This window comes from Abrus precatorius, unplaced genomic scaffold, assembly GCF_003935025.1.
Source record: "Abrus precatorius isolate BTA unplaced genomic scaffold, Abrus_2018 Scaffold0, whole genome shotgun sequence".
Lineage (NCBI taxonomy): Eukaryota > Viridiplantae > Streptophyta > Magnoliopsida > Fabales > Fabaceae > Abrus > Abrus precatorius.
The window spans coordinates 4,611,277-4,620,109 of record NW_020874290.1 but is presented as its reverse complement, the minus strand read 5'-3'; the positions used below and the strand labels follow the sequence as shown (position 1 = coordinate 4,620,109).

The following is an 8,833-nucleotide window of genomic DNA, read 5'->3' as shown; positions in this document are numbered from 1 at the left end:
GGAAGGAAGAGTTGGGGAAAATACCAAGGGATCAACGACATCAAAGAGAGAGGTAACATCTAGAAACAATGGATTCAGGTTAGTGCTCTCTAAACCCTTATTTGTATGAGAACCATGTATTATGTTGTGAGAACAACGTAATTCAAGATCTAATGGGAAATGGTAATTTCATAATAGTCATTGCATAATGGAAATTACATAATGGATTAAGAAAATTCTAACAGTTGGTATTAGAGATAGGTTGTGAATTTCATTGATTCTCCATAAGAGATTGGTTCTCCATTAAAGTTTTCCTCAAATTACATGAACCCTAGGTATTTTATATGATGGATTGGCATTATTTTGATGTTGAATAATTGTTTTGGATTCAATAATTGAAAACCCTAAGGTTTTGAAAGCTAGAAACATTGGATTTTGAATCTATAATATGAGAAGGACCATATATTAGTGAGCAGGGCCATGCATCAAGGAGCAAGGCCACGCATCAAGAACAAGCACGACCATGCTTCAAGAAGCAGGGGCATGCATTAGAAATGAGCATGGCCTTGCTTCATCAAAGCACGACTATGCATTAAGTAAAAGCATGGCCGTGCATAGGAATTTTATAGCAGAATAAAGAATATAATTCATAAAATATATAGATAATTTTAGAATTATATCAAAGTGAATTTTACTCACCAAAGTTATTAAATTCTCAAGTTAATTAATTCTAAATTACATTATCATAATGAGAACTTCACAATTTAGTGCTTAATTTTAAGGGTAACTTGTTAGTCACCAAAGTAGTCTGGCTTTAAAAGTTCTTTAAGCATTTAATTGTGTGTTGTAAATTGTTCAAAATTGTTTGATGCTATATAGAAACATAAAGAGTGAATAATTTAGTTCATTAATTATAATGCTAGGAGATCGCCCAAAGGTGGATCATTGCATATGATTAATGAAATTAAGGAGACATGTAACACTTCATAATATGTTGTATATCCAAAGATGACTTGCATATTGGTTTGAGTGACTGGTTGTCAATTAAAGTTATTTATTAGCATCATTATAGATAAATTGTGTATTTAGGCGTTACCCAAAGGTAAACTTAGACGCATAATTGATGACAGTTGACTGTCCGAATCCATTAAGTTTATTCAAAGCATAAATGTTTAAGCATGTGTTAAATATTTCAGTCTCTATGAATGCGTATGGCATGAGCAATGGCGTAATCAAGTTCAATGGGCTTAGTTATGATGATTAGGCTGAACAAGTTCGATTCCAGCTAGGTGTTATGGACTTAGACCTAGTAATCATTATGGAACAAGAGCATGCAGCCATCACATAGACCAGTACTGAAGAGGAAAGAACTCTTCGTGAGGCTTGGGAAAGGTCGAATAGGCTGAGCTTGAGCTTACTAAAGATGACTATGGCTGAAAATGTGAAACCATCAATGCCAAAGACTGAAAATGCTAGGGAATTTATGGCAAAGGTAAAAGAGTATGCACAATCGGACATTACTGACAAGTCCATTACAGGCACCCTGTTGATTGAGCTAACTACTAAGAAGTTTGATTGGTCACGGTCCATTCATGACCATGTGCCTGACATGATCAATCAAGCGGTAAAGTTGAAATCAATGGGCATGGAGGTAAAGGAATTCTTTCTAGTACAGTTCATTTTAAACTCACTTCCTCCTGAGTTTGGTCAGTTCCAGGTGAATTACAACACCATTAAGGATAAATGGAACATACAGGAAATTAAGGCCATGCTGGTTCAGGAGGAAGGGAGGCTGAAGAAGGTGAAAGAACACTCCGTCCATCTCACATTTCATGAAGGGGCTAGTAGTAGCAAGGCTAAGATAGATAAAAAGGACAACAAGGACAAGAAGGATAAGGCCTTATTAAAGGTTCGTGAAGGCCGAATCCAGAAGGGCCAGAGGTGCTTCTTCGGCAAGAAGACTGGTCACTTCAAGAAAGATTGTCTGAAGAGAAAGGTTTGGTCCGAAAGGAAAGATATATATTATGTTTCAGTATGCTTTGAATCAAATCTTATTGAGGTACCTAAAAATACCTGGTGGTTAGATTCTGGTGCAACTACTCATGTGTCACATGTAATACAGGGATTTCTTTCGATCCAGCCCATAAGTGGAACTGAAAAGTTCTTGTACATGGGAAACAAAATGAAGGCACGAATAGAAGGAATAGGGACTTACAGATTGATCTTGCATATTGGTTGCTGCATAGATCTAGAAAAGTGTCTTTATGTTCCTGAATGTGCTAGAAATTTAGTTTCTGTTGCAAAGTTGGACGAATTTGGTTTTAATTTTAAGATTGGAAACGGTACATTTTCTTTGTATAAACACTCGTACTATTTTGGATCTGGTACATTAATTGATGGTTTATATCATTTTAATCTTAGTGTTAAATTTGTTGAATCTCTGTTTCATGTTGATAATGCTATTAGTAGTAATTTGAATGTTCGTAATGAATGCTCTGCTTTCTTGTGGCATCAAAGGTTAGGTCACATATCCAAAGAAAGGATGACGAGGTTAATGAAAAGTGAAATTTTACCTCAATTGGATTTTGTTGACTGGGATGTATGTGTGGATTGTATTAAAGGGAAACAAACTAAACACACATCAAAGAATCCAGCCACAAGAAGCAGTCAACTCTTAAAGTTGATACACACTGATATTTGTTATCCGTTTGACATCCCATCTTGGGGTGGTGAAAGATATTTCATTACCTTCATTGATGATTACTCACATTATTGTTATCTGTATATGTTGCATGAAAAATCTCAATCAGTGGATGTCTTACAGGTGTTCATTGATGAGGTAGAAAGGCAACTAGATAGAAAGGTAAAGGTTGTGAGGTCAGATAGAGGTGGTGAATATTATGGAAAATCTGATGAAAGTGGACAATGTCCAGGTCCATTTGCGAAACTTCTGGAAAGTCAAGGCATATGTGCACAATATACTATGCCTGGTACACCACAACAAAATGGTGTGCCTGAAAGGCAGAATCGTACTATCATGGAAATGGTTAGGAGTATGTTGAGTTACAATTCTGTATCTATGTCTTTGTGGATGTACGCATTAAAGATCGCTGCGTATCTGCTTAATAGAGTTCCTAGTAAGGTAGTTCCAAAGACTCCTTATGAACTGTGGACAAGAAAGAAACCAGTTTAAGACATCTTCATGTCTGGGGTTGTCCAGTAGAAGTAAGAGTGTATAATCCACATGAAAAGAAGCTTGATGCTAGAACCATAAGTGGTTATTTCATCGGCTATCCTGAAAAATCAAAGGGGTACAGATTCTACTGTCCTAACCATAGTATGAGAATAGTTGAGTTTGAAAATGCAAGGTTCATTGAAAATGGTCAGTTTAGTGGGAGTGGTGAAACACGAAAGGTGGAAATTAAAGAGACACGTGCAGAAACTCCTATAGTTGGTGTCTCTTCTCCAGTTGTTGTTCCTCTTGTTGTATCATGGTCACACAACATAAGGAGACAACAAGTTAATGTTCCAAATCCACAAGAACAACATATAGAGGATGAACCAGCTGAAATTGCGGAAGTCACAAGTGAGCAACAGGAAGGTGAATGTTGGATCAATTCTTTCAAACATGGCAAGTGTACCGAGTCTGTTGCAAGTAATAACCGGTAGAGTACAAAAATATCATCCTCAGAGAGCAAGTCAAATATATTAATTAATAAGATACAAATTAATTGAGCTTATATACAATAGAATTGGTGAATGATTTTCATGTACTATTAAACAACACTTAAAATGTAATGCACTAAAGTAAAATGTGGTAAAATTTAGGTTAAAAAGCTGGGATTGAATTTCATCTATCTCTCCCTATATATTTTAGTAATCCAGTGATAAATATAGCAATCATTTCCAATGAATCTGATGCAAAATATGAAAATCATATATTTTAATTCCTTGAAAATACATTTCTAAGATAATTTCTCAAATGTTGATTCCTCAAACAGTTAATAAACTATCCAGCGTTAAAATCAGGATTTAGAAGCAATCAATAACTTGAAATCTATTCCTAGAACAACCAGTTATTGAGTAATCTCAATCAGATCTAGATCTAAACAATATCTTTCTATATATAACTCAGATCTGAACACTAGAAACTGTCAAATAACTAGATTCAAACATTAAAAATGGATTGAGATCACCAAATCATTAGAAATGAAGAAGAAACAACTATATTTATATAGATTACTGAGAATACATCAAATTTAAAGATTTACACTCAATCCCATAAGAAGATTTAGCTGCTCATGGCAACCATAACAACAAAAATGGAGATACAAGTGGAATAAAGCATAAAAAACATGAGTATTCTTACTCTTCTTCTATGCCTTGCGCCGTTTGGACCACTGGAAATGAAGATTGAACACTGAACCTCCCACTTGAACATAAAAGTTGCCTTTTATACTGGTCTGGTCGAACTTATCTCGCTACAGCGACATGGCCTCGCTGTAGCGAGAAATGGAAATAAAAATTAGGTCATTCTATTTTATTCTCGCTGCAGCGTTAACTCTCGCTATAGCGAAACAAAAGACTCTCACTACAGCGACCACTTCTCGCTGTAGCAAAAAGGGAACAAATTCACCCTCCTCCAGCTGCAAATTCTCGCTGCAGTGAGTGTTTCTGATGAACCCATATTTTTATTGAAGGAATAATTCGAGCAAGGTTCATGGAAATAGAGGCTTGATGAAAAGGAAGAGGAAAGTAGCAAGTATGGACTCCAAAACACAAGAACAAGGAAATGCAGGCTGGGCGTGATCATTATTGTCAGTGAAAGTGATCACTCCAGAGCTCAAAGAAGAAGCAAAGCTGGGCGTTACCAACTTTGCCAGGAAAAGTGAGAGTTCTAGAGAAGCCTTAGACTTAACATGCTCTGCGTTATCACTTTTATCATTAAAAATGAGCGTTCCAGAGAGGCAAAATATCAGGATGCTCTGCGTTACCACTCTTATCATCGAAAGTGATTGTTCCAGAGAGCCTTCAACTTGGCGAGTTGCGCGTATTCACTTTTATTCATAAAAGTGATAATGCGCAACCACTTGGGGAGTCGAATCTCAGAGCTTCACGAAGAGACATTGGAGTGGAGCTTGTTGCCATGGCGATTTTAAGTTTCTTCTTCTCTTCTTCTTCTTTCTCTTTCTCTGTTTCGACGTCTGTGTAATTCTTTGTAGTTAGAAGTTTATGGAACTCGAATTGATGTATTGATTGGATTCTTGCTTTTGATATTCGAGTATTTGGATTAATTGAGTTGTTAATTTTGCACTTTACCTAATCTTTGAATTGGAATTCATTTGATTAACCTTAGAGGAACATTTGCCAATGGGAATTGGATTTGATTCTCTGATCTGAATTAACAACCAGAATTAGGGGTTTCTTAGGGATAAGTACACTTAATTCTGCAATCGTAATGTTCTAAGTCTTAATGCAACATGAAATTGAATTTTACCTAAGGGATTAGGGTGGTTTAGTTGCTTGTTAGGGTCAATGAGTTAAGGGATTAACCTTTGGCTATTAATATGCGAAACTGATTGTCAATTAACCAAGTTCTTGAATATTCAAAGGCATAATTGAATTAATATTGACATTCTTGTGAAGTAAAGTCCTAACTATTCTTCATTCCTATCTCAATCCATTACAACTTTTATATTCTGTTTTTACTGCAAGTTAATTCTTCGTATTGTTCTGGTTTATTGATATTACAGATTACAAATCTCATTCAAAATTCGTATGGCTCAAATGATTGTAATTCTGCAAATTGATACTTGAAATCTAAATTCCCTGTGGAGATGATATTCTGTTCTTAAAAATTACTCATTACTTACTGCAATCCTAGTGTACTTGCTAGTGCTAGATTGAAAACAAGAAGTTTTTGGCATCGTTGCCGGAGAATTTTGAATTTCAATATCATTAGTAGCAGAAAAATAGCTAGATTGAGTATTTTGTTTTGTTGAAATTCTGCAGTGTAGATCACATTTAGAATTGTTTGTTTACAGTTAGTGTAACAAGTTAATTTTGCATTAGTGTAGTTCTAATTTCTAATCAACTTAATATTGTTAGAAGCAGATAGCATATATATTGCAAGTTAGTTCAATTTTCTGTTTTCTTTCTATTAGTTTTATAGTGTTAATTTTGCATGCGAGGTAGAAATAAAAACAAATCAACTCTAGTCTTTGATCCTGATATAGACATAACCTTAAGGAGAATAAGAAGAGAGACTAGACTGGAAAACTTCATAGATTCTGATAGTGAATTAGAGGTTGTCCCTGCTCCAAAGAATAAGAACACTCCTAAAGTAAAAAGAATACTTACACCTTTGAGGCAACCAGAACCAAAACCAGAACTAGAAATGGCAGACCAAAACAGGAATAGAACCTTAGGGGATTATGCAATTGCTAATTTGCAAGGTTTTAATTCTTCTATAATCAGGCCAACTATCCAAGCCAATCATTTTTAGATTAAATCTGCCTTATTACACTTAGTTCAACAGGATCAGTTCTCAGGAGGAAATTCTGAAGACCCTAACTTACATATCTCAAATTTTTTACAGCTATGTGACACAATCAAGATAAATGAGGTCACCGAAGAAGCAATCAGACTGAGATTGTTCCCTTTTTCCTTGAGAGATAGAGCTAAGTGCTGGCTTCAAGCTCAGCCACAGGGAAGCATTTCTACATGGGCTGATTTGGTGAACAAATTTTTGATTAAGTATTTTTTCCCTTCAAAAGCTGCAAAAATCATAGGGGAGATTACTTCATTTGTTCAACAAGATGGAGAACCCTTATATGAGGCGTGGGAGAGGTAGAAAGAGTTACTAAGGAAGTGTCCTCATCGCTGCATACCTGAGTGGATGCAGCTAGAAACATTCTACAATGGGATGACTGCTGCAACTAAAACTATGATTGATGCAGCAGCTGGAGGATCACTGAGTTCAAAGACATTGGAGGAAGCTCAGCAGATTATTGAAATGATGGCATCCTCCATGTATCAACATGTGAATGAAAGGCAAGCTACAAGGAGAGAAAGTTATGATGCAAAATCCATAGAAGCTTTATTTGTTCAAAATCAGTTGTAAAACCAGCAATTTTCTGAACAGATTGCTGCATTAACTCAACAAATTAGCAACATGCAGACTGGTAGTATGCCAACTCCACAACTGAATTGTGATTAATGTGGTGGCAACCATGCAAATGGAGATTGTGACCCTACAACTGTGGAACAAGCTGACCAAATCAGTTATATGAACAATTACCGAAGGCCATAACAACCATATCCACCTGGTTTTCAGTCTAATAACAATAGAGGGCAGCAACCATTTTACAAATGGAATCCACAGAATTCAAATGCAAGAGGAAATACAAGTTCTACACCTTTTCCAAATGCAGCACCTCAATCACAACAACAATACTTCCAAGGGAATTCTTCTGCACAGTTTCAGAAAAATCAAGGGTATCCAAATACAAGACCCTTGAGTGAGAAGGTGAATGGGATAGAAGAAACGCTATTACAATTCATGAAGGTGACCCAAACAAACTTCAAGAACCAAGAAGCTTCTATGAAGAAGCTGGAAACACAAATTGGACAGTTAGTTGAGCAATTGTCTAGCAGAGATGAACAAAGAATACAGTGGTCAATCTTAAGGAACAATGTCAAGCAATTACCACTAGAAGTGGTGCTGTAGTTTCAAGCCCAAAAGTTGCAGAAAAGAAAGACAACGCTGAAACAGCAGAAAGGAAAATTGAGCAAGATTTGCAGCAGGGAAATTTTAGATTATTGAAGAGAGATAATGCAGAACAGAAGGCAGAAGCTCCTACACATTTTGAGAGGAAGACAAAGAAACAACTCTTTGAATATGCTTGCAAGCCTTTAGACCCAGAAAAATACAAGAGGCTGCCCTATCCTCAAAGAGTTCAAAATCAAAATAGAGAAGAACAATTTGAAAGGTTTCTTAGTGTTTTTAAGAAACTGCAGATTAATATTCCTTTTGCAGAGGCATTAGAGCAGATGCCTTCATATGCAAAGTTCATGAAAGAGCTACTTTCCAGAAAAAAGAAGTTGGAGCATGATACAACTGTACCTTTGACAGAAGAGTGCAGTGCAATCCTCAAAAGGAAGCTTCCTCAAAAGCTAAAAGATCCTGGATCATTCAGCATTCCATGTGAAATAGGAAACTGCACAGTTAGAAGAGCACTATGTGACTTAGGGGCAAGCATCAATTTGATGCCATTGGCTATTCTGAAGAAACTTGTCATAGAGGAAGTGAAGCCCACTAACATCACACTGCAGCTAGCTGATAGATTATACTCTTATCCATATGGATGCAAACATACCTTTGATCCTAGGAAGACCATTCCTTGCAACAGGGAGAGCTCTAATAGATGTGCAGAAAGGAGAACTTATGCTTCGAGTTCAAGATGAGAAGGTAGTATTTAATGTGTTTGAAGCATTAAAGTATCCAGCTGAAGATAATTCATGCATGAGAGTAGATATTCTGGATTCTATTATTACACACTATCCTATTAATGAACATGATGAAAATTTTGTGTTGAAAGAAACCATAGTTGCAGGAAATATAAATTCTGAGATTTGTAAAACAGAACAAATGATGGAAATTGAGCAGCAACTAGAAGCCCTGCCAATTCAAACTGCTACAGAAAATTCAGTTAAAGAGGAACTGAAAAATGAAATCAAAGAAGAAAAAGAGCAGAAGCTAGAGCTTAAGCAGCTGCCATCCCACTTGAGGTATGCCTTTTTGGATAAGAAGCATGAGAATCCAGTCATCATTAACAGTGAGCTGAAGGAAGAG

General features: G+C 36.2%; 1 non-coding gene across 1 annotated transcript; it reads right to left on the bottom strand.

The window, feature by feature from the left end:
• Positions 1–6,760: 6,760 nt before the first annotated feature.
• On the bottom strand, positions 6,761–6,867 carry LOC113853607. Its single transcript, XR_003502669.1, has one exon. It is a non-coding gene; the product is annotated as a small nucleolar RNA R71 (small nucleolar RNA).
• Positions 6,868–8,833: the final 1,966 nt, after the last annotated feature.